This window comes from Hyperolius riggenbachi, chromosome 2 (genome assembly GCF_040937935.1).
Source record: "Hyperolius riggenbachi isolate aHypRig1 chromosome 2, aHypRig1.pri, whole genome shotgun sequence".
Classification (NCBI taxonomy): Eukaryota; Metazoa; Chordata; class Amphibia; order Anura; family Hyperoliidae; genus Hyperolius; species Hyperolius riggenbachi.
The window spans coordinates 289313503-289341064 of NC_090647.1; the positions used below are offsets into that span (position 1 = coordinate 289313503).

At 43.7% G+C, this 27562-nt stretch overlaps 1 protein-coding gene across 3 annotated transcripts in view; it reads left to right on the top strand.

Moving 5' to 3' along the window:
- The window catches only part of LOC137546444 (regulating synaptic membrane exocytosis protein 3), a 178399-nt gene that overhangs the window by 31169 nt on the left and 119668 nt on the right, over positions 1–27562 (top strand). The window contains exon 1 of one of the 3 annotated variants that reach the window (XM_068268927.1): positions 20361–20821. The exons of the other annotated variants lie outside the window; for them this stretch is intronic. The gene's annotated coding sequence lies outside the window, so the exon portion shown is untranslated. Of the gene's footprint in view, positions 1–20360; positions 20822–27562 lie in introns of those variants that run through there. 3 annotated transcript variants of the gene reach the window in all.

Below are 27562 nucleotides of genomic sequence, written 5' to 3' on the forward strand. Positions count from 1 at the left end.
ATGTTCATTGGTCATGTTACTTGGTTGGGGTCCTGGAGTGTTGCGTAGTCATTTCCAATCCAGGATTGATTCATTTTAATTTGAGTCAGACGGTCTGCATTTTCTGTAGAGAGGCGGATACGCCGATCTGTGACGATGCCTCCGGCAGCACTGAAACAGCGTTCCGACATAACGCTGGCTGCCGGGCAAGCCAGCACCTCTATTGCGTACATTGCCAGTTCGTGCCAGGTGTCTAGCTTCGATACCCAATAGTTGAAGGGTGCAGATGGATGGTTCGACACAGCTACGCCATCTGACATGTAGTCCTTGACCATCTTCTCCAGGCGATCGGTGTTGGAGGTGGATCTGCACGCTTGCTGTTCAGTGGGCTGCGGCTGCATGGGTGTCAGAAAATTTTCCCACTCCAAGGACACTGCCGATACCATTCCCTTTTGGGTACTAGCTGCGGCTTGCGTTGTTTGCTGCCCTCCTGGTCGTCCTGGGTTTGCGGAAGTCAGTCTGTCTGCGTACAACTGGCTAGAGGAGGGGGAGGATGTCAATCTCCTCTCTAAAGTCTCCACAAGGGCCTGCTGGTATTCTTCCATTTTGACCTGTCTGACTCTTTCTTCAAGCAGTTTTGGAACATTGTGTTTGTACCGTGGATCCAGAAGGGTATAAACCCAGTAATTGGTGTTGTCCAGAATGCGCACAATGCGTGGGTCACGTTCAATGCAGTCTAGCATGAATTGAGCCATGTGTGCCAGAGTCCTACCAGAATCCTCATCATCCTCTTGTGAGCGTTGTGATAGTTGTTGTGATGCATCATAGTCGTCACCTTCCTCCTGGTCTGCTTCTGCTGACCATTCGCGTTGAATTGTGGAAGTCCAACGTGCACCGCTCTGGCCCTCGTCAGTGGTGGCATGAAATTCCTGCTCCAACTCCAGCTGTTCCTCCTCCTCTTCTTCGTCATAGCTGCTGGGGCCAGCGTTCCCTGAGGCGGATGGCCTGATGTTGGTACCATCACGCTGATCGTTTTCTCCTTCAGATTCCCCCAGTTGCATCATGACAGCTGTTTCCTTGATTTTTAACATCGACCTCTTCAGTAAACACAGCAGTGGTATGGTAATGCTGACTGAAGAGTTGTCACTGCTCACAAGCAACGTGGATTGCTCAAAATTTTGGAGGACTTGGCAGAGGTCCAACATGTTGGCCCAATCGGATCCACAGAAGCTTGGCAGCTGGCCGGATGCGCCTCGGTACTGCGCCGTCATGTACTGGACCACTGCACTCTTCTGCTCGCAAAAGCGGGCTAGCATGTGCAGCGTAGAATTCCAGCGCGTAGGGACATCACACAGCAAGCGATGGTGGGGGAGATTGAAGCGCTCCTGCATCTTGGCGAGTGCCCCCGAAGCAGTACTGGAATTTCTACAATGTTTGGACACTCGACGCACCTTCAACAGCAGATCGGGCACGCCTGGGTATGTCCTCAGGAACCGCTGAACTACTAGGTTCATCACGTGCGCCAGGCAAGGGATGTGTGTCAGCTTAGCCAACCTTAAAGCGCGAATGAGATTACTCCCATTATCACACACAACCATGCCCGGTTTCAGGTCCAGCGGTGCCAGCCACAAATCCGTCTGTTCCTTTATTCCCCTCCAAATTTCCTCCCCTGTGTGCTGCTTATCCCCAAGGCAGATTAGCTTCAGCAACGCTTGCTGACGCATGCCAACAGCTGTGCTGCACTGCTTCCACGATCCTACTGCTGCTGGGTTAGCGTTTCCGGATGAGGTACAGCTTTGAGATGCGTTGGAGGAGAAGGAGTCAGAGAGGTAGGTGCTGCTGTTATCCAGTGGGAGGGACGGCGGTGCAGCTGTTTGTGGCGTGGGCAACACCCGTGCCGTAGCAGGTGAGGAATCGCTGCCAGGCTCCACAAGGTTCACCCAGTGCGCGGTAAGGGAGATGTATCGACCCTGGCCGAACGCACTCGTCCAGGTGTCAGTGGTGAGGTGAACCTTGCAGGCAACGGCATTCTTCAAGCTTCGGGTTATTTTGCTGACCACGTGCTCATGCAACTCAGGCACTGCAGAGCGTGCAAAGTGGTAGCGGCTGGGAACCACGTAACGTGGGATGGCCACTGACATCATGCCCTTGAAGCTGTTTGTCTCCACCAATCGATATGGCAGCATTTCGCAGGCCAGAAGCTTGGCTATGCTGGTTGTTACTGCCACGGCCCGGGGGTCATTTGCTGGCAATTTCCTCTTGCGCTCAAACATCTCCGACACAGACAACTGAACCGTAGCGCTGCACACGGAAGGGCTGTTGGTTGTTGTGTTTGATGAACACTGGGAGACCTCAAGAGCACTACTCCGGAAAGTGACAGTGTCAGCGTCGTCTGATGTTTGTGAATGTTGTGAACCACGCAATGGCTGGGCTACTGCTGCTGCTGAGGCGGGTCTGGTGAACCCAAGGGAGGCAGTGTTGTTTCTGGTACCCTGTCCTGACGCGTTTGCCCAAAGAGTGGGATGTTTGGATAGCATGTGACGGTTCATGCTGGTGGTGGAGAGGTTGTTAATATTTTTCCCCCTGCTCAGGCGGGTCTTGCACACCTTGCAAATCGCCATGGTAACATCCTCAGTGCAGTCTTCAAAGAAAGCCCAGACTTTGGAGCACCTGCCTCCTTGCTGGCGATTTCTGTTTGCTCCTCTTTTGCCTCTCACTTGAACTTCCGCGCTTGTGGTGCCTGAAATTGCGCGCCGCCTACCTTGTGGCACAAGGCGAACTCGTGCAGCAGTGTGTTCTTCAACAGACTCATCTGTGCTGCTGCTACGACGGCGATGTTCTCGTTCACAAACAAAATCTGGGTCTCTGTCCACATTGTCCATACCCTCCTCTTCCATCTCCTCAAACTCGTCATATGTCATTGTGGGCCACCGCCGTGGAGTAGAGCTCCCCACAACAACCTCTGCGCAGCACACTCCAACGTCGTCTTCCAGATCTTGTCGGCCGACCTCCTGCAATTGCAACCCCTCCTGCCCAAATTGCTCTGGGATTTGGGTTTCCGAGTCCTCTTCGGACTCGCCTTGTATTTCAGTGCGCGGTGCATTTCCCACAGTTAACGGTTGTGAATCCAGGCACAACATTTCTGGCTGTTCCTCCATTGACCTTTGAAAGGTGGAAGTTTGTTGGGCTGGGAATAGCTCCTGCGAATACCCCATTGTGTCCTGAGGTAATTCATCGGACTGGTTATCTGGCAGTTGTGTGCGTGGTGTCGCTGCCGGTTGTGTCAGCTTTGTGCCCACTGGCTCCTTGTAACTGGCTGAGGACTCGGACCTCGTGCGTGATGTGCTGGTGCTGCTTAACCCACTGCTGGACGCTTGAGAGGTCATCCAAGTAATTATCTGGTCCTGTTCTTTTGGATTTGTGAGGGTTGTTGTCCTGGACAACATGGGCGGTATTGAGTGGGTTTTCTTGGGTGCTCCCCTGTGGCCTGTACGTGAACCGTCAGGGGAAACACCTCTTCCCTTGCCCCTCCCTCTTTCACCGGATTTCTTCCTCATTTCACTTATCCTTACAGTACACGCTGACTGGCAGCAGTACAGTGGCAGTACAGAAATGCTATACAGTACCACTATTCCCAGCAGCGACACAGAGCACAATGCTATACAGTGACGGGTGAGCGGTGTACCACTATTCCCAGCAGCGACACAGAGCACAATGCTATACAGTGACGGGTGAGCGGTGTACCACTATTCCCAGCAGCGACACAGAGCACAATGCTATACAGTGACGGGTGAGCGGTGTACCACTATTCCCAGCAGCGACACAGAGCACAATGCTATACAGTGGCGAACGAGCGGTGTACCACTATTCCCAGCAGACACAGAACAGTACACAGAATGCTATATAGTGTGGCTGAACGAGCGGTGTACCACTATTCCCAGCAGACACAGAACAGTACACAGAATGCTATATAGTGTGGCTGAACGAGCGGTGTACCACTATTCTCAGCAGACACAGAACAGTACACAGAATGCTATATAGTGTGGCTGAACGAGCGGTGTACCACTATTCCCAGCAGACACAGAACAGTACACAGAATGCTATATAGTGTGGCTGAACGAGCGGTGTACTACTGTTCCCAGCAGACACAGAACAGTACACAGAATGCTATATAGTGTGGCTGAACGAGCGGTGTACTACTGTTCCCAGCAGACACAGAACAGTACACAGAATGCTATATAGTGTGGCTGAACGAGCGGTGTACTACTGTTCCCAGCAGACACAGAACAGTACACAGAATGCTATATAGTGTGGCTGAACGAGCGGTGTACTACTGTTCCCAGCAGACACAGAACAGTACACAGAATGCTATATAGTGTGGCTGAACGAGCGGTGTACTACTGTTCCCAGCAGACACAGAACAGTACACAGAATGCTATATAGTGTGGCTGAACGAGCGGTGTACTACTGTTCCCAGCAGACACAGAACAGTACACAGAATGCTATATAGTGTGGCTGAACGAGCGGTGTACCACTGTTCCCAGCAGACACAGAACAGTACACAGAATGCTATATAGTGTGGCTGAACGAGCGGTGTACTACTGTTCCCAGCAGACACAGAACAGTACACAGAATGCTATATAGTGTGGCTGAACGAGCGGTGTACTACTGTTCCCAGCAGACACAGAACAGTACACAGAATGCTATATAGTGTGGCTGAACGAGCGGTGTACTACTGTTCCCAGCAGACACAGAACAGTACACAGAATGCTATATAGTGTGGCTGAACGAGCGGTGTACCACTGTTCCCAGCAGACACAGAACAGTACACAGAATGCTATATAGTGTGGCTGAACGAGCGGTGTACTACTGTTCCCAGCAGTGACACACAATGACTGGGGGGGACCCTGGCTAGCGTGGCTGGAGCGCGAACTACCCTGCCTGCCTACCCAAGGCTAAACCCACAGACAAATGGCGGAGATATGACGTGGTTCGGGTATTTATTTACCCGAACCACGTGACAGTTCGGCCAATCAGAGCGCGTTCGGGTCCGAACCACGTGACCCGTTCGGCCAATCACAGCGCTAGCCGAACGTTCGGGGAACGTTCGGCCATGCGCTCTTAGTTCGGCCATATGGCCGAACGGTTTGGCCGAGCACCGTCAGGTGTTCGGCCGAACTCGAACATCACCCGAACAGGGTGATGTTCTGCAGAACCCGAACAGTGGCGAACACTGTTCGCCCAACACTACTTGCAGCAGGCCCTTGTTGAGCGCTTGGAGGAAGCCTTCCCCCAGCCTTCCACCCCCACTGTCCAGCAGCCAGCACAGAGGCAGCAGCAGGTGCCTGCATCCAGCAGCAAGCGCCCCACAGACCTGCTGTCTCTCAGCCCCGAGCTCTACAGGACTGTAGAGGCTCCGGCAGCAGTGACTAGAGAGGAGGTGCATGCAGCAGCATCCTCCACCGGTCACAGCCAGCGCCTGACCCGCATGGTGGCTGACTACATGGGGTCCTACAGCGGGCTTGACAGCGATGCCCCTGTTGATCCCATGGAGTATTGGGTCAAGCGCCTGGAGATCTGGAGCGAGCTGGCGCAGTACGCCCTGGAAGTGCTGTCCTGCCCCCCTTCCAGCGTGCTGTCCGAGCGCTGCTTCAGTGCAGCTGGTGGTGTGGTCACCGAGAAACGCTCACGTCTGTCTCACAAGTCTGTGGACAGACTGACGTTTCTCAAGATGAACCAGGCGTGGGTGGAAGGCGAGTTCCTGGCCCCTGTTGTCGGCGAGAGGGGGACATGAACTGGCTAAGAACCATCGTTAATGTGCCTTACCACCCTTTACCACCTCCTGGCTCCTGCTCACTAAGCCAGCCTGGTTCACTATGACTATTACGTCGCCTGCAGCCACACATTTTACACCTACAGTGGGCTGCTGTGTACTGCCCTTCTGCTGTCTGTCTGTGTTTCCCACTGCCAGGGTACACAGATTTACCTTCTGCTGCCACTCTGCCACCAGCTATTACGTCAAACAATAGCTATATATCTGTGTAATTTGTTTTACAAACAAAACCAAAAAACCATTAAAAAAAAAAAAAGGTTTAACTTTTCTGAGGTGCCCGGGTTGAAAACTGTGTTGTCCCAGTTGTGTATTGGACACGATGTGGGCTGCACGACCGCTGTCTGGGACTTCCTGTTGTGTTCATTTACGGCCTGGTATCACCGCTAGGTACCAGGGCTATTATGTCACGCTGCCTGCCTGCTGCCACACTCACACTACTCCTCCATTCCTCCTGCTGCTGCTGTCTGTCTGTGTTTCCCACTGCCAGGGTACACAGAATTACCTTCTGCTGCCACACTGCCACCAGCTATTACGTCAAACAATAGCTGCTCACATTACTCCTCCATTCCTCCTGCTGCTGCTGCTGTCGGTCTGTGTTTCCCACTGCCAGGGTACACAGAATTACATTCTGCTGCCACTCTGCCACCAGCTATTACGTCAAACAATAGCTATATATCTGTGTAATTTGTTTTACAAACAAAACCAAAAAACCATAAAAAAAAAGGTTTAATTTTTCTGAGGTGCCCGGGTTGAAAACTGTGTTGTCCCAGTTGTGTATTGGACACAATGTGGGCTGCACGACCGCTGTCTGGGACCTCCTGTTGTGTTCATTTACGGCCTGGTATCACCGCTAGGTACCAGGGCTATTATGTCACGCTGCCTGCCTGCTGCCACACTCACACTACTCCTCCATTCCTCCTGCTGCTGCTGTCTGTCTGTGTTTCCCACTGCCAGGGTACACAGAATTACCTTCTGCTGCCAGTCTGCCACCAGCTATTACGTCAAACAATAGCTGCACACATAATTACTCCTCCATTCCTCCTGCTGCTGCTGCTGTCTGTCTGTGTTTCCCAACGCCAGGGTACACAGATTTACCTTCTGCTGCCACTCTGCCACCAGCTATTACGTCAAAAAATAGCTATATCTGTGTAATTGGTTGTAAAACCAAAACTACAAAACCATTACAAAAAAAAAGGTTTAATTTTTCTGAGGTGCCCGGGTTGAAAACTGTGTTGTCCCAGTTGTGTATTGGACACGATGTGGGCTGCACGACCGCTGTCTGGGACCTCCTGTTGTGTTTATTTACGGCCTGGTATCACCGCTAGGTACCAGGGCTATTATGTCACGCTGCCTACCTGCTGCCACACTCACACTACTCCTCCATTCCTCCTGCTGATGCTGCTGTCTGTCTGTGTTTCCCACTGCCAGGGTACACAGAATTAGCTTCTGCTGCCACTCTGCCACCAGCTATTACGTCAAACAATAGCTGCTCACATAATTACTCCTCCATTCCTCCTGCTGCTGCTGTCTGTCTGTGTTTCCCAACACCAGGGTACACAGATTTACCTTCTGCTGCCACGCTGCCACCAGCTATTACGTCAAAAAATAGCTATATCTGTGTAATTGGTTGTAAAACCAAAACTACAAAACCATTACAAAAAAAAAGGTTTAATTTTTCTGAGGTGCCCGGGTTGAAAACTGTGTTGTCCCAGTTGTGTATTGGACACGATGTGGGCTGCACGACCGCTGTCTGGGACCTCCTGCCTGCTGTGTTTATTTACAGCCCTGGTATCACCGCTAGGTACCAGGGCTATTATGTCACGCTGCCTGCCTCATTGACTGCCTGCTGCCACACACTCATCCTCCTCCTCCTGCTGCTGAATTTACCTCCTGCTGTCTGTGTGTTTCCACTGCCAGGGAGCACATACAATGGCGCTTCCAACATGCGTGCGCCACCAGCTATTTGTTACGCTCAAAAATAGCTGCATTTCTTTAAAAAAAAAAATTGAAAAGAGAAATAAGTGAAGAAGAAGACGATATAGAAGAAGATGAAGAAGATGAAGAAAAAGAAGATGAAGAAGAAGAAGAAGGAGAAGAAGAAGAAGATGAAGAAGAAGAAGATGAAGAAGATGAAGAAGAAGATGAAGAAGATGAAGAAGATGAAGAAGAAGATGAAGAAGATGAAGAAGAAGATGAAGAAGATGAAGAAGAAGAAGATGAAGATGAAGAAGGAGAAGAAGAAGAAGATGAAGAAGAAGAAGATGAAGAAGATGAAGAAGATGAAGAAGAAGATGAAGAAGATGAAGAAGAAGATGAAGAAGATGAAGAAGAAGAAGATGAAGAAGAAGAAGATGAAGAAGATGAAGAAAAAGAAGATGAAGAAGAAGAAGATGATGATGAAGAAGATGAAGAAGATGAAGAAGAAGAAGAAGACGATATAAAAGAAGAAGAAGAAGATATAGAAGAAGATATAGAAGAAGAAGATATAGAAGAAGAAGATATAGAAGAAGAAGATATAGAAGATAAAGAAGAAGAAGAAGAAGAAGAAGAAGTATATACAGTACTGAACAAAATTCTGGACACAACTTCTCTTTTCACCTTTTTTTTTTAAAGGAACATCCCCACATAATCACTTGCTGTTGTTACTTGGAAAAAAAAGATGTTTCTTGCATCATTCACCCTCAAAACAAGTGTAGGAAGCTATTTAAGGCCAATTCGAATAGTCAGCTCGAATAATGAGCTCGAATACCGACTCGAATAGTGAGCTCGAAGTCCGAGGTCGAATCGAATAGTAAAATTTATTCGACTCGAATATTCGACTGACCTCGAATAATTTACTATTCGAATTCGACCAAACTCGAATTTTGAAAAGGGGTATTTGAGCACCACTAAGCGCGGTATTTCTGCCCCCAGGAAACTTCTCTTCTTCTTTTTAGTTCCTGGATGCGACATCGTTCGCATCCAGGACTTTTTTTTACTGCACCCACATACATTTTTGAATTAAAAAAAAAACAAAAAACAACATAAATAGTTACACAAGGGTCTGAACTTTTTAAATATGCATGTCAAGAAAGTATGTTATTATATTATTTAAAATTATAAGCTTATAAATAGTGATGGACGCGAATTGAAAAAATGCACCTTTATTTCTAAATAAAATATCGGCACCATAAATTGTGATGGGGACATCATTTAAACGGTGTAATAACCGGGACAGATGGGCAAATAAAATACACGAGTTTTAATTACAGTAGCGTATATTGATTTCAAACTATAATGGCCAAAAACTGAGAAATAATGCATTTTTTTCATTTCTTTCTTAAGCTTCCTGTTAAAATGGATTTAGAAAAAAAGAATTCTTAGCAAAATGTACTACCCAAAGAAAGCCTAATTAGTCGCGGAAAAAACAAGATATAGATCAATTAATTGTGATAAGTAGCAATAAAGTTATTGGCGAATGAATGGGAGGTGAACGTTGCTCGGATGCATGAGGTTTTCGACACTGCGGTGCTGAACCGGATAAACAATACCAGTTGCCTGGCAGCCCTACTGATCTATTTGACCACAGTGGGGTCTGAATCACACCAGAAACAACCATGCAGCTAATCTTGGCAGATATGACAATAATGTCAGAGATACTTGATCTGCTGCTTGCTTGTTCAGGGTCTATGGCTAAAAGTATTAGAGGCAGAGGATCAGCAGGACAGACAAGCAACTGGTCTTGTTTAAAAATAAATAAATATGGCAGCCTCAATATACCTCTCACTACAGTTGTCCTTCATGTATAAATAAATATGTCAGCCTCCATATCCCTCTCAGTTGAGATGTACTTTAAGGGAATTAAGAGAAATTGAGTCCGGCACTGCAGTGCATGTCTACTTATTCACTTTGCTATGTTATTGATTTGATACAAAGAGGAGCTGTACAATTAAGCTTGGTCTTTCCATTCAAAAAAGTGATGGTAGTGGGTGATGGGCATTATGGTATCCAGGGTGGAGGGCAATATGTAGTTTATCTGTTCTGTGTCTCCTTTATCTCGTTACCACCAAATACATGTATCAAGCATGTAGTGATGAGCTTGAATTTCGCATAACTTTGCATCTGAAATTTTGATGTAAAATCATAATGTGACATTTCCATGAAATTCATAACTAATTTAGCGCATAATCGTATAAAGGATCCGTAAATTCAGAATTACGCATAATTTGGTGATTTACTTGTAGTCAGTACCGCTGACTTTAGAGGTTTATATCAAAATTGCTAGGTATGTTAAGAGGAATAGAGGGGATTTTTGCAAAAAAAAATCTTCAAAAGGAAGTTTTTAAGAAAATCCATTTTCAATGTTTTTTTTTTAAACTCAGTAAAATGACATTTTGATGCAGTACACTTTAACCTTTTTTGGACCATAAGGCTTAACTCCAGGTAATCTGGCCAGCTGCGCTCTTCTGCGCATGCACGGCTCTAGTGCGTGCGCAACCCCCTCTTGCTTTCACAGCTGAGAGTGTTCTGCCTCTGACAACTACTACGCAGGCGCAGAACGTTTCCGGCTGCGGGAACATGCATTGGCACGCGCATGCACAGGAGTGCACGACTGGCCAGATTATCGGGGGTGATTAGTGTAAGAAACTGTAAGAAACTATATGTTTCTATCGGCAACACACCTTTCTTCCGGCACCAGCAACTCATTAGTAAGAGCTGCAAACACGACTCATCACAGCAAGCAGGAGATAGAACTTCTTTAGTAGTCTTCCAAGTTTTAAGATGTTTATTCAGTAAACAGATATACAGATACAGTTCTTTACATCTTAGCAAAGCATAATTCTTCTTTAGTACGTCCGTTGCGTTACAAGCTCTTGATCACCTTCCTGTTGAAGATAATCAGGTCATCTTCTGTCTATACTACGTTACATCTAACTACCTATATACAGCATACATTACATCAGATTACATAAATAAAGGAAAGTAATTAGGGTTCCGGTCAGTAGATAGAGAGCATGAAAGTAAGAGTGCGCGCCTTTGGCCCATCATGAACCTTAATACTGACCAGGAAAGAGTTAATTGTGACCTCATCTGAGCCATCCCCAAAACCTACTATTGGCTCAGACCCCTCATGGTGTCATAATACCCACCTACTTGATTGATATTCTATGAGCCCCTTTTCTCACATACAGGAATGTTATGTTTATTAAATATTGGCCTCTGTTTTCCCCTTTGCAGTCTGAAAGTCTGTACATTTGAACAGAAAGTGTCCCTGTCCTTCGAACGAGGACAATCTGCTTCTGGTAAAGGTCTTCATAATTTCTCTCCAAGAAATTATGCTTAATGAGACCCTGTGCAAATCAAGCCTTTCAACTAACTCAGTTCAAATAACTGAGGCCTACATATAATACTTAAATTATAACAATTAGAAGACAGCGTAGCAACCGGAGAGGACGGCGAGGGACAGACATGTCAGTAATTAATTGGATAGCCATTATTTTAGTCACTAGCTTGAACCTTAGTTTAGAGGACATCTGAAGTGAGAGCCATATGGAGGCTGCCATGTCTATTTCCTTTTAAATAATACCAGTTGCCTGGTAGCCCTATGTGACGTATGCGCAGTCACCCTCCAATTCCTGTTCCCTTTGCTGCAGTTTACCATAAAGCCTCAGACCCTGAGGGAATCCTGAAGGCAGTCAGCACTGCAGGCAAAGTAAACTTTTGGATTGGTTGGTGAGTCCACACACAGTCCAATTTCGATTGTATGTACAATCGATACAATCTGGGCTCTCATATAGAGGCCAGATCACTGCCACCAATCCGCAATAAAACGTGCGAATGCGCTAAGTCTAACTCTAGCTAAATCCTGTAGGAAAAAGGGTTAATTTGACAACCTTTATAGAGATAGCAAAACTAACTATATTAATATCAAAACAGTTATGGTAACATCTCTACGGAGAAATTAATCCTTTTACAGAGATTTTCAGAACAGCACTTAGAGGAACGAATTTTAATAGTTTATTTAAAGAAATAATGCAGAACAAAAATATAGCAAATGAAACAAATTAAGGCCTCTTGCACACTGCAAGCAAATCAGATTCAGATTCAGATTTTTAATCTGTTTTTACATCCGATTCCGATTCAGATTTTTAATCTTAACTGCATGCTGCGTTTTTTGATCCGTTTTTCTGTTGAATGTATTCAAGGAAAATCGGAAACGGAATCGGAATCGGAATCGGAAACGGAATCGGAATCGGAATCGGAAAACGGATTTGCAGTGTGCAGGGAGCCTGATACAGTAATAGTAAGGATTAAATTTAAAAATAGCTATTGATAATCTGAGCAGTTTGTCAAGTTACCGTATGTCCTTTTGCGGTAATAAGTCCAACAGAAGATATGAAGTCCAATTCTGGAAAGTTCTGTGGAATGGATATAAGTCCTTTGATAGAATGAAATGCCAATCCTTTGATGGTATGGATGGCTGGACAAAAGACTCTCTCCTGTGTCCAGCAGTGTTGTTTTAACTCTTCCTCTGCCAGAGGGCGGAGTTGTAAAAAGAGTTGGTAAGGTGTGCCTTCTCCCGCCCTTTGTCATGACAAGCAGAAAGAACATGCAATAACTGGAATGGTCATAATTCGGCGCCAGCCGACCATAACCCGCAGCTAGTGACACGAGCACGCCTCTGGCGTTCTCTGTGTCACACAGATACCAAACATGGGTGTCTTGGGGTATTCCAAGGCGGAGCACACTGTTGCTTGCTTTCAGAAGGTGGTAGGGCCATGCTGAGTGGTCCCATCACACACAAATGATTTTTAATAATTGTCTGCTAATTTTGAAATGGCTAGCATCGACAGAGAACTCATTAATTTAGTAAAATGTCTGAATGACTTCATTCCTTCATATCAAGGTGAATTAAAAGTCATTTTCTCTAACTCTCATCAGGCTAGAGCAGGAATGTGAATGTCACAAAAACAAATTGAGCACAAAAATAATACAGAACAATTCCATGTTCATGGACCAAACCAAAACTAAAGCAATATACAGAAGTCCATATTAAACCGATATATAGAAAATACACTCAGCCCCATATAGAATACATGATGACTTTATTTAAGGAATGCATATAAAAACAATTAAAAGGAACAGAACCCAACACAATGCCAATTGCAGCCACAATAATAAATATAACAAAATAGTGTAAGTCTCTGACGAAGGACGGAAGTCCGATACGCGTCAGACAGTCTCTGAACCCAGCCTTGCTCAGTATATACCAGCTACCCCGGGGTAAGTGGACTTGTTGCAGCCGGTGCTGCATGGTGCATCTCCTTACATTATTTGATTACTGTGTGTACATGTACTGTCCATATTTGTGCATTTGGATCTGCACTTATTTCATATCCGTCTTACCCTGGTACTTTGCGGCCATATTCATTACACTATTTTGTTATATTTATTATTGTGGCTGCAATTGGCATTCTGTTGGGTTCTGTTCCTTTTAATTGTTTTTATATGCATTCCTTAAATAAAGTCATCATGTATTCTATATGGGGCTGAGTGTATTTTCTATATATCGGTTCAATATGGACTTCTGTATATTGCTTCAGGAATGTGAATGTGTCTTAATGACTTTATGAGGGGTTCTGGTTGTCCAGGCATCCCCTTATCTTTACTAGAATGGAGAATCTTCCTGGCGCAGCTTTATTGCCCCCCTGATAAATAACCTTTGGAGTAGGAACCAATGACTCTGCCATCATAGTTTAAGGACCCCTTCGATAGGGCAGAATATACACCACATCATTTCCTCTAATGTGTGGCTGGCTTGGACATGCAGAATGTTTTCTTGTCCATATATCTTTTTATCAATACCTTTGTAGTAGATTGGTTTTAGGGTAAATGGCTTCTCTCAGCAGGGGCGGATCAAGACCAAGTTGCGCCTGGGGCAAGGTCAGGTTTTCGCGCCTAAAAGTCAGGTTTTGGCGCCTAAACCGCCATTCATTTTGCCGCCTTTTTAAGAATCCAACAAACTGCGCCTGGGCCAGGATACCCTCTCCCCCCCCCCCCTAGATCCGTCCCTGTCTCTCAGTAAGTACAAACAAACACTCACATCCCCCCACTGCAGTGGTTGTGAGATGGAAGAACACTCATTTTCTAAAAGCAGGCTAATGCATTTAAAGGGGTACTCCAGATCATATTTTGTGCACATTTCTGTATGATTGCGCGGAATGCGCAATCCGCCGGTCAATCCGTACGTGACACCCTACAGATCTATTTGGCTGCATTTGTGTCTGAATCACAACAGGAACAAGCATGCAGCTAATCTTGTCAGACTTAACAAAATTGTTGGAAACATCTGATCTGCTGCATACTTGTTCAGGATCTATGGCTAAAAGTATTAGAGGTAGAGGATCAGCAAGATAGCCAGGCAACTGGTATTGTTTAAAGTGGTCTGAAAGTCAGCATTTCTACTTTGCCCTAAAAGATTCCTCACAGCTTGAAAGCTACTATCCCAGAATTTTATTTTTAACAGAACATCACTGAAATGGTTAAATAAAGCATTTTGTCCTGCTATTCAGCTTCAAATCCGCATCCAAACTGGAGATAACAGTATCTTTGTTTGCATTCCAATGTTGATACATGTGTGTCAAGCACACAAACAGCTCAAAACAGCCAATTAGAAGATGTTAATACAGGTAGTCCCCGGTTAGCGAATGAGATAGGGACTGTAGGTTCATTCTTAACCTGAATCTGTTCTTAGTCGGAACAATGTGCTATCTCTTGTACCTCCTCTGCCCCCCCTGTGCCTCCAGTGTCCCCCTATGTGTCACCTCTGCCTTTGTGCCTGCTTATACAAGTTAAATTGTAAAATTGATTTTCTCAAAAACTACAAGTCCAATTTGGGCTTGTTCCCATGGAAACACTGAATCCACGCCGTTCGTATCGGCGGTTCATTCGTAAGTCGGGCGTTCCTAAGTCGGGGACTACCTGTATATAATAAAGAACAGTTTGAATAAAATGCAATGACAGATTTCAGGGCAAGATAAACTACACTTTGGAAACTTGTAATTTGTAAACAGACAACATTACTTACCGTATATACTCGCATACAAGTCGACCTTGTGTATAAGTCGACTCCAATATTCAACCCTCTTTAGCTGGAATTTTTTATTGACTCAGTATAAGTCTACCCAGCAAAGTTAATGGCTGCATTTGGGGCTCAGGAGGGGTTAATGAATGCACTGAATACAGTATTGCACCCATTAACCCCTCCTGTCCCTTAAGTGTAGCCAATAACTCCTCCAGGCCTCCAAGTGCTGCAATAATTCACTCCCTTTTATGCAGCCTCGATTCCTCCACTGTCCCTTTACTTGTTAATTGTTGCGACCAGGACTGTCAGACGTGTGGTTTCTTGGCATTTCCTTTCCTCAAAGTATCGCTTACCACGGGGTAATTTACTGCAAATGGGAATGTCACTATTAGTATACACATTACTCAGTGTGCTCAGTGTTGCCCATGACTCGGGTATAAGTCGACCCCTATATTTTTACGAAGTGAATCAGACCTAAATTTCTAGACTTATACTCGAGTATGCACAAAAGTAAATATGATAACTGTATGAGTAGTAAAAAGCAGGAAAACACATTTTTATTGAATGTTATGTCGGAGTTTCAGCCCACTTTAAAAGGAAATAAATATGGCAACCTCCATATACCTCTCACTTTAGGTGTCCTTTAAAGCACTGTATGGACATAATTTTGTGCAGGAATTCAACTCTCAGTGAACCCTTGTTTATATCTTGGTTGTTCCTTTGATATTTCCACACTGAGTTTCTGCCACAAATTCTTTGTTCAGTTCAAAGAAAGCGACTGGACATGCCAGTCAAGACAGCAAACACATCTGGCCCCATGCCAAACCTAGGGCCCTTATCATCCTGGTACTTTGAAGTTGTGATTTTGGAGGTCAGCAGCACTAATAAGCATTTTATTAGTATACTTTTATGCATTTATTGTTCCATCAGCCTTCCAATGTTAAATGCACCCATACCAGACTATTACAGAGCGTGGTTACCTCAATGTACTCTTGGTGTATTATATTTTTACCAGAATGAAAATGCAGTCTTTGCTTTCAGTGTGCTGCTGATCACCCTGACTGAGTAGTGAGCAATCCGCAAGCAAGGCGTGATTGGGGGGCATCCCATCTAATCTCACCCTGAGCAAGTGGGTGGGATACAATACAGTATCAATTAGCTTTTAATAGTAATTCATTAAGAATCATAGCATGATGTGCTTACTAATGTAATCAACTAGTTTGTAATCATGTGGAAACCAAAATAAACATAGGAAGTGTGTAAAGATATAGTGTGAAACAAAAGTTTGCTTTCTTAAAACAGAAAGAATTTGCGATAATTCAGGTTGGCGTGAGCTCCGATCTGTCTCCCAGTGCATCACTGCTGAATGTATGCAATTCAACCATTGTTGTCCTAGGAAGCTAAACACACCTCCAGAACTGCTGGAAGGCAATGATGTGTCCGCTTGTAATTAGTACAGAACCATAATAATCCAACATGCATACAGACTGTTTCGGATTGGTTGATCCTCATCAGTGCATGCCATGGATTCATTTGGCTCTATGGAGTAGGACTTGAAAAACCCTGAGGCACAGACTAACCAGCAAGCTCATAGTGAACAAGAACTCATTGGAGTGTGTAAGGGGCTACAATGGTCCAAAAAGCCCCCGTGCATTTTAGTAAGGGGGCTTTTTGGACCATTGTAGCCCCTCACACACTCCTAGGAGTTTTGGTTCACCATGAGCCTGTTGGTTAGTCTGTACGATATAGAGTGAGTAATGCTGTGTGGAAACCAGGCCTTCACAGGGATTCAAAGACTCAGGATCAGTGGACAGCGCACAACATGTGCTGCCCTATATGGATATAAATATATGCTGACTAGAATCAAATGTGAAGATATTTTTGTATGAACTATGTAATATAAACATATGCAACGCATGGACTTGCAAACCTGTGATGGACACTTCTCAGCTCCCTGGCATTTCTAGGTTCGTGCCTAGATCGCCTAGTGCTAAATCTGGCCCTGGGCAGGAAGGGATGGAAATATTTTCACCAGGGAGCTAGAGAGCAGTACAAACTTCACAGATGTTTTAATGCCATTAAACACATTTCACCTAACTTGTTCTAATTGACTCAATCACCGGGGCTTGAAGTAAGGAAACATTTCCCCAACTGTAATCCAGACAGCAATAAAAACCTGACAGAAGGTGTTGGTTAGGTTGACATTGGTTTGCCTGCCTCGTGTTATTCTGACGGATTGTGCCACACCACACTGCCAACGCCCCGATGTGAACAAACCATTACAATATAATCACATTGCACCTGCTGTGCGATTATACTGTCCGATGCAACACAAGGGTCCATATGCAAGTCACTTTTTCACCTGTGTTTTCTCCTAGGAGATAATTTTTCATTTTCTGTTTAACCTTCTGCTGCCCGCGTCACGCCAATGGTCGTGGCCGCGGCGGCAGCCCCAGGACCGCCTAACGCCGATTGGCGTAAACTCCTGGGGCTGTAATTTGCATGAGATCGCGCGCACGCTGCGCGCGCATCTCATTCTCAGAGGGCGGAGCTAGGCCCCGCCTTCAGCTCGGGAGTCTGTTAGACCTGTTAGACGGCGTGATCGCCGTCTATTTACACTGTGCAGTGCTGCGATCAGCAGCAGCGCTGCACTGGGGACAGCTGTGTGACACGGCTGTCCCCCTTGGGGACAATAGAGCGATCGGCTCTAGCAAGCAAGAAAATATACAAAATAATTTTGATAGTACTTTTTTTTAATTGTGAAATGCTGAAAAGGTATTTCAAAGAGAAGATAAAAAATTATCACCTAGGCCCAACTTAGGAGAAATAGTGAATTGCATATGGGCCCCTGGCCCTTATTCAATTCTCTTTTTCTCCTAACTTTTTTCCAAAGTGATATTTTCACACCTTTTTAATAAAATAATTTTTAAGCCACCAACAAACAAGAAAATACTCAAAATACTCTTGACAAGACATTTCAATTGCTTTTTGGTACTTTTTTCATTCCGGAATGCTCAGTTATTTTAACCGGTTCAGCGCCGCAGTGCCGAAAATCTCATGCATCCGAGCAATGTACACCTCCCATTTATTCGCCTATAACTTTATTGCTACTTATCACAATGAATTGATCTATATCTTGTTTTTTCCGCCACTAATTAGGCTTTCTTTGGGTAGTACATTATTTTTTTCTAAATCTATTTTAACAGAAAGATTAAGAAAGAAATGAAAAAAATTCATTATTTCTCAGTTTTTGGCCATTATAGTTTTAAATTAATATATGCTACCGTAATTAAAACTCATGTATTTTATTTGCCCATCTGTCCCAGTTATTACATCATTTAAACGATGTCCCTATCACAATTTATGGCGCCTATATTTTATTTAGAGATAAAGGTGCATTTTTTCAATTTGCATCCATCACTATTTATAAGCTTATAATTTTAATTAATATAACAACATATTCTCTTGACATGCATATTTAAAAAGTTCAAGTTAGTGTATAAAGTGGATCAGCACCAATGGATAAATGACGTGCAGTGATCGCCCCTGGAGTGCACAGGGATATCCAAGCAAATAAGTTCTCAGGATCCGCACCGTCTAAAATCTTCTTTTATTTCAGCTTTTTAAAATTCCATAGCAGGCATAAATATGTGTATCACACAGCCATGACGCACAGCGTTTCAGAATAGCTCTTTCTTCAGATGGCGTCAGAGTGTGTGTCTGACGCCATCTGAAGAAAGAGCTATTCTGAAACGCTGTGCGTCATGGCTGTGTGATACACATATTTATGCCTGCTATGGAATTTTAAAAAGCTGAAATAAAAGAAGATTTTAGACGGTGCGGATCCTGAGAACTTATTTATTTAAAAAGTTCAGACCCTTGGGTAACTATTTATGTTGTTTTTGTTTTTTTTTATTGTATTTTTTTTTTATTAAAAAATGTATGTGGGTAATTTTTGGTGTGGGAGGGAAATTGCTAATTTTAAATGTAAAATAATATTTTTTTTTATTAAAAATGTATGTGGGTGCAGTTTACTATTTGGCCACAAGATGGCCAAAGTGAAAAAAGTCCTGGATGCGAACAATCTCGCATCCAGGAACTAAAATGCTGGGGAGAAGTTTCCTGGGGGCAGAAATACCGCACTCTCTGGATAGAAAGCGTCGGTATTTCTGCGGGGAAGTTAGATCGGTGAATGGGAATTATATTCCCATTCACTGATCGGGGGGCTAGCAGCGGGCGGCGGGAGCGCGTGCGGGGGCGCGCCCGATCGCGTGCACCAGCCGGCGGCAGCAGCAGTGCCTATCTGGACGAGGAAGCTCGTCCAGATAGGCCGAACTGGTTAAACAGAAGATGAAAAATTATCTCCTAGGAGAAAACTTAGGAGAAAAAAGTGAGTTAAAGGAATACTATCAATGCCCAAGTAAAATTACAATGTACAAATAATGTCTAAGTAGCTGTGTAAACATTTTCATACTTTTCATGTTAAATATCAGAGGCAAAAGCTTTAATTTATTGAGTGTAGGATTTAGCTAAATTGGGACAAATCAATTGCAGAAGGGGTGTCTGCTTCAATGCACAGCCAGTGTTGCATTTCAGACTACAGAATATTTTTCTCAGATAGAAAAAACAGTATGAAAAGCTGTGACAAAAGCTGTCAGCTTTCTCTCTCACAGAGTTACAAACAGGGTTAACTGATCAAGTGTGAGGGGAATTTCCCCTCTCCTCATGGCTCATTCTGCTGTCAGTTTTGGCATCAGTAAAGTTTGAAAGTATTTTGATAACAGTAAACAAAGAGGTTGCCAGTGTAATGTATACATCAGTACTTAGCAGCACTTCCCAAACAATTCCTATCTCAATTGAAAAAAATATGTAGATCTATAGTGTTCCTTTAAATAATGGCCTCACACTTCTCAGTTGTTGGCAGCTGTTGAGGAATGATGTGGATCCGACAAACAGAAAAGTGATTTTGTGTGGCAGCATTGGTTATTTGACATGTCATGCTATGAGATGTTTGGTTTCAATCAGTGTATTGGATGATGTATATTATTTTAGAGCGCCAGGGATTGGCAGCTCCTGTTCTAGTCATCCTGGAACTGGAGGAACCTTTTGATGCTTATTTTTTTATATTAAAAAATCAGTTTAGCATTGAATTTTGAGGAGTCAAGTGTCAGTTTAAACTGTTATAGGTATTCTAATAAATGCAGTTACCAAAATTCTAAAAGCAATTCAGATACTTTTGATATAGGAGCATCAGCAAGGGTTACTACAGACAGCATTCATTCTTGTCAGCTGTGTGTACCAGGTTGCTCTGCAATGCATTTTATATAAAGATTTTATTGTATGTGTGTGCTTCTCCGGGAAGGTGTGACAGCCTGTGCTGTATAGCGCATTAGTGTGAAGCTAGCCACTTTAATCCTTAGGAAATATGGGCAATTGAAACAAGTGCCAAGGGATCGCATTACTAATTGGGGACAGTCCCCGGATTAACCTCTGTGCTGCCAGCCACCGTGCAGTGCAGATTGGGATGCGCTGCAGGCTGATCTAGCAGTGAAGCTGTTAATGAGGCATCTCTAGCCAAGCTTTTGGCTACCGCAGAAGTGGGTCAGTGCGGTTGCCATGGAGACGCTTTAGCAACCAATCTTGCCACTGCTCCCTCAGTATCTCTCCAGAAGCTCTTGAAGAATAAGAGCGTCTTCTGCTTCTGTCTCTTCCTCACCCATCTCCTTCCCTTCCCTCTCTCCGTCACTTGCTGCATCTGCCTTGCTGTGAGCATCGGTGACCGGCCCTGCTCCATGCTGCACCCCTCCTTCCATGCCCACAGCAGCCTTACATCCGCTCACTGGGGGAAGGGAGGAAAGCAGGCAAAGTTGGGTGATCTCTTTGCCTTTTTCTTCAGTCAGTTCTTTTCCACGCCTCCTTGGCACCAGGACTCTGCTTACTAGCTGGTAAGAAGTGTGGCTGTGGCATGCCATGGCTGTCTGCTTTGCTAAGATTGCAGGTTCCTCTATCTATCTATCTATCTATCTATCTATCTATCTCCATCCATCCATCCATCCATCCAACTCATTGTCTGCCTGTCTGTTCCTCCAATCTCCTATTGATCTATCTATCTATCTATCTATCTATCTATCTATCTATCTATCTATCTATCTATCTATCTATCTATCTATCTTTATTGGCTCCCTGTCAGTTCATCTTTCACTATCTTGATATATAATCTATATATCTATCGATTGTCTATCTAGCTATCTGTTTATCTATCCATCATGTTAGTATATCCCACGAATAAAAGGTGTCTGCAGCGCTGCCTCTTCTGCTGTATCGTGTATATTTGTGTATTTGCAGCTATTTACTGTTGTTGTTGTGTTAATCATTATCCTCGAGGAATGATTCCATTGTTTGTTTACCTGGCAGCAGGTTATGCTGTATATTCTACTTAGAAGAAGTTAATATCAGAAATGAACTTAAATGTAACTTTATTCTGAGAGTATCCTAACACAGATTCCTTATTTAATATTTGATATTGAGTGATATTCCAATACCTGCTTGAAAGCAATTCTTCTTTTGCTACTGTCAATAGTTGCCAGCTTCAAGCGTACGTTATTAGGTATCTCGGAGTTTGGCCTGAAATTGTTGTATATGCAGTGTGCAAGTTTTCAATATGGGATTTATATTTATCCTGATTTTATTCAACTCCATCAGGCAGTTTGCTGCGAGGCTCAGTCCGGTTACAAGGGTTCTGCCTTGGTCTGCACTAACTACCTGAGGCCACTATGAAGCCAGATCAAATTGCTAATAATGAATGGCCCCTACCCTTCATCCTCCCTCTAATCCCCTATAGCCTGTAAGCTGCCTCTTAATTGGTCTCTCTGTAGCTTCCCTATCAATAGAACATTGAGTTGCTCAGTTGTATTGATCCTTTGCACAATGCTTGAGAAATTAATCATACCTCTTCTCTTACATTATCCTTAAAGCATTGTTTCTGTGAAACAATTGCTTTTCTTAAACAGCGCAGTTTAAGTCGATAGATAACTTACGAGGTGTGCTGTGATTGGCTGTGTTTTCCCACCAGATAGATTACAATTTCTCATCTATTGCTTGCGGTTCACTTCTCAGCTTAGAGGTTTTTGACAGGTATTGTGGAAATATTGCCAATGTTGTATGGCTGGTATCTTTCGTAGTGGTCAGTGTTAATGCTGAGAAGATACAGAATGAGGCGTGTAATATGTACAATGATGACAGTCCCTGGCCACCACTTATAAAACAACCTGTTCAGCGTCAGGTTCACCCCTCCATCTATAGGCAGGTGGGCTCAGAAAGCATATAAGTGGTGCATACTGAATACTGATATGTAAACTGCAGCATTGCCTGTATCACATAACAATGCTATATTGAGAAGGGAAATGGAGGTGTCAGACAGTCACATCGTGCATCAGCCCTACCTACACCCCCCCTTCTCCTCCTGTGTCAAAGCAATCAGCCAGAGACTACAGACTTATAGAGAAATCCGTCTTTATTGTAATGTCAAATATTAGTGTTTATTGATCACACTGTGTCTGTGGTAGGCCTGCTTCTCTGCGTGTGACACTATGACAGATTGTAGAACACCACTGTTACCATTCCAGCTAGTGTAGATAATATGACTGTCAGAATAATAAGCACATCTGTGTGCAAGCCTGGCACTTATGCAGTATTCATATAAATATTTGAATAGCGCTGACAAAATGATAGACTATTGATGCTCTAATTTTTGACCTGTGAGAGCTCTTCGTATGTAAAGTGTGACACGGGCAGGCCCCATCACACAGGGTAAAAACACGAGCATGTAAAATAGCTCCTGTGATCATTAGTAAAACTAATGATAAAAAAGAACGTCAGTGCTTATCATACAGACTAATCAAAATCCTCCTTGCGCTTTTTTAGGATTGTCCACGCAATGTACGATAAAGGTGTCTGTTTTAGTGTGGTGCTAGACACGGCTTATGTGTCAGCATAGCTCTGCAGGGGCCCCCAGGGACCACAGTTAAGTTAGGAGGTGATCTGGAAGGGTAGGGAGGGTCAGCAGCTGACTCAAAGGTCCTGGGACCTGGGGAGGAATTTGGCTGCAACAAAAATCCCCTAATGCCGCTTTTTGGTCAGAAGGGGTGTTTGTTGGGGGGCCCCGGGTTGATTTTGCCTAGGGGCCCCACTGTTACTAGAACCAGCCCTGGTAACATGCCTGAAGAAGAAATTACATTTTTGAAAAGCTTGAAAAGGAATCTTGTATAGTTAGTCATTTAAGGTATCACCTAAACAACCCTAGTTGTTATGGCTTCCGATTCTCTCCATGACTAACTTTTTTTTTCCTATGTTACTGTCACCTACAGTTAAAAGCCAACTGGCCTTTAACTGTATGTGACAGTAACAGGAACAATACATTTATAGTGCATTGTACTCTGGGAGAAATCTACATTCATTCATACATTCATGTACATTTTTATATAGCTTGGAATTTGACAGGAAGTTAATTTGGTTCAATTCCAAGCTGCATACAATTTGCATCTAATTTGCATGCAAGCCATTCTCAGATAGTTGGAATGTTGGACAGCTTAGTTTCCCAGTCTATCTGCCTCTAGATTGCGGTAGGGATGTGATAGCTGTAGGGTCTTGGTTGCCTTTTTACTGTAGGACGTGGAAATACAAGTATTTCAGGGGAGAGGAGTTTTTCTATTTTTTCCCAGAAATCAGCTAGGCAGTCTGGTGAATAAGGTCACCTAGAAGAAAACCTTACCCTAAGGCTAAGTTTACAGTGGTGAGTTGCAGTGCAATGCTATGGAGGCTCTTTAACGTAGAAAGTCGCACTGTGATAGTAAGTGTTTGCAAAATTCAGAATGCATCCGGTGCGATCCACCCCTCTGCATAGCAACAGAACATGTGACTAGCCTGCACTTCCCACACAGCGTTGGCCCTGCAATGTCCTCTGAGGCTACGAATTGTCTATGAAGCTTTAGGCATCAGGAAGGACTTAACATTGGGATTTGGTTAGGGTTAGATGTTAGAAGGGAGAAAAGGATCACATTAGCTAATTGAGAGGAAGAAGCTCTGGAGAAAACAAAAAAAACCCAAAAGCATCTTTATGCTGGGAATTCATGATGAGTTTGTTCAGCAGATAGATGGCTCGATAGATATTTCCAACAGGTCTGTCTTTCTGATCGATATGTATAGTGATCAGTGATTAGAAAAACGATCAAAATCATGTCAGACCTGTTGGAAATTAGCCATTTATCTGCCAAAAAACTCATGGTCCATTCCCAGCATTAGTCAAAGAAAAATAATAGTTGTAGCTGGGCACCCTTTTTATGTCTTGGAAGATGTTTCTTCAGTTCAAATGAGGTGAAGGAATACCCAGAGATATGGTATTATACAGATGATATTATTATTATGTTTTATTTATCTACCACCAACATCTTCTGTAGCACAGTACATAGTGCAAAACAAACATTGGGGAACATATATACCGTACATCAGAAGTTCAAGACACTGTACAGTCTTGATATCCAGTGATAAAAGTATATGCATACATAGTTCATGTGTGGATTGAGATATCCCTAAAATTGGTACATGTTCATATGGTAAATTATAGCAAAATAAGAAACAATAGGAGGAGGTCCCTGCCCTTGTGAGCTTTCAATCTAGAGATATATCTACAGTAGAGTATTGCTTTTACGTAAGATGGAGGTGTAGGCAGACTGCAGACTTGTGACTCCCAGAGTTAGCTCTCTAATCATGCTCCATGCACTTACTCAGAGGTTATTTAGTCTTCCAAATACACATATCTTTGCTCTCCTCATTACACTGCTCTGCATACACCAGCTTACTTTGCTTGTGATTGAGCATTAGAACTTTAGTATCTGTTTCTGTATCTGCTGTGGCTGAGTCTGAAGGCAATAGGATGTAATGTCTGTAAACATTTGGCTTGAGTTTCTCCAACACTCCAGCAACATACAGGGAAGTAGCTAGAAATCATACGTTCCCATAGCAAAGCTTGGCTATTCCTCCCTCCCCACCACCACCTACACCAATTTTAGGTAGCCAGAGGAGCCCCAAGTATTAAATAGCACGAGGCGGGCCCCAGTATACGTAGCCAGAGCCCCTCAAGTATGGTTAGCCTAGTGCCTCCCCCAGCCAACTGTATAGGAAACCAGAGATGTCCCACAGTATAGTTAGAAAGAAGAAGCCCTCCCTCAGTATAGGTAGGCCCCTCAGTACAGGTAGCCACAGGCTATAGGTAGCCAGAAATAATCCCCCAAGTATAGGTATGCAAAGGGTTCCCTTGAAAGACGAGAGAGAGCGCTCTAGTCATGGAGATTGTAGATTGCTGGTGGAGCCTGGAAAGGTGAGTCACTTTTACGTTCCAATGCCGCTACTCTGCATCTTGGTGGTCTCCACTAGGCCTGCTGCATACCACTGTATTTACACAGGCCACACACACCAGCCCAACTTCCCCCATGGCTATGGGCCACTATGGCTACTCTATAGTAATCTTTATGCCACTGGCAACATGTGAGATGACTATATTGCTGCATACTTTCTAACAGCCCTTGGTTCTTTTGCCATTGTTGTTTTTACAAAGGCCCAGTCTGGGTAGCTACAAACTTTTAAAGATTGACTGTTGTGTTTCTACTCCTTATTCTTCTCCTTTGTGTTAGTAGTTACCATTTCAGCCCAGTGGTGTAGAATTTTAGATAATACTCAGTTTGTAGTCCAGTTGGTAGTGGGAGCAATAAAGGTAAAAAATGGTCTGTGTGGCTAGTTTTCCTGTAATGTGTAGTTTTCTCGTGTCTTTTGAGCAGGGCCAGATTGTGGAGAGGCCACAAAGGCCTGGACCTTGGGCAGTTGCAGCCCAGGGGGGCACCGGGACATGAAAGAGGGGTTGCTACTAATGAAAAAAAAAAGGCAGCATATGAAAAAGGGAACTTATGCTCAAGGGAGCTGTTCATGAAAGAGAGGGACTGCATACATGGATGATACACAAGGAAGAGAGGGCTGCACATGGAATGGGAGGAGCTGCTGCACATGGAAGGGGAACAACACCATACTTGGCCTAGGGGCACACAAAATATAATTTGGCCTTGCTTTTGAGTTCAGCACACAGACCAGTCAGACCAGCTTTTGCTTTGTGTGTCTTCTTGAGTAAACTTGATGTTTTTATCCTCTGAATTTATGTGTTCAGTAAAAAGGATCAGTAAAAGATTTATTTCTCATGTTTTCATTTTAGACGATCTGTCATCCATGTAATTGAACCAGTGACTAGGTGTTGCTCCTCTAAACATGTTTAAAAGCTTTTCTCTCCACCTCCTCCATATCCAGGTGTGCTGCAATGAGAGACACTTGCAATTTTATAATGCAGCCATGTTTCTGTCTGCAGAGATTAGCCTTATTCTTGAAGAGGCTTTCAACACTAGTTATTAAGAACAATTCTGTTTAATCATTTTACCAAGACATAAAGACTCACACCTTCTATCTAGGTAACTTATATTAACATTTGCATAATACGTGTCAATTAGGGTAAACGCTTGCCTGCTGGCCTGGAGTAAGTGAATGATCTGTACATATATGTCTGTGTAATCGTTAACCTTATATAAAGTGTACCTGAGCCGACATGTGACATGACAAGATAGACATGTGTATGTACAGTGCCAAGCCTACAAATAACTAGGCTGTGTCCCATCTCTTCTTTTTCTACCTGAAAGAGTTAACCATTCAGGTATGCAAATGCCAGTTTCTCTCCAGTTGGGATCTAATTGTATATAACAATCCTCACTGATAAGAAAATATAGCCATAAAACTCTTGACTGGAAGAGAACAGCTTCTAAGTGCAGGGGATAGATACACAAAGTATCAACAGTTCATATATTTTAGCTTTGGGGCACTGAGACTGTGTGAAAGACTATATCATTCACATGATGCAATAAAACCTACTTTTTTTAGCATTGGAAAATATAATTAAACCAAGTCATTTTTAGGAGTAGGAGGATATACATAATTGTTTATCCCATTATTTTGTTAATCTTGGGTTTCCTTTTAGGTGAAGAAGAGACTTAGGCTAGTGGCAAAACATATTTCACAACACAAAAAGGCTACCTTATTTATTTAGCTATACGGTTACTTTCACGGGTTTATGTTATATGAAGTAAACTTAATTAAAAAATGAATATGCTGAAGTGCAGGGTGCAGGTACCACCCAACTTTCTGCATGAAACCTGAACTACTGGAGCTGTTTCAACTCTTTCTTACAGAAGTGCTCCAAATCTGTCAGATTGCATCTCTTGTGCACAGCCCTCTTAGGCCTAGATTCTGGCTGGACCATTCCAAAAATGTTATTCTGGTGAAGCCATTCTTTTGTTGATTTGGATGCATGCTTGGGGTCATATTGAAAGGAAAAATTCATCTTCATCTGTCTAACAGAAGCCTGAAGGCCTTAGGCCAAAAGTGACAGGTATTTGGAACTATTTAAAAGTCCCTCCACCATAACACTGCCACCACCATGCATCACTATAGGTATGATATTCTTTTGATGATGCAAAGAATTGTTTTGCACCATAAAAAAAACATAATACATTTTGCAACATGCTTTTGGGAGAGTTGAATTGTTTAGTTTTTACAAATTTTAGCTGCGCCTGGATGTTTTTCATGAAGGAAGAGGG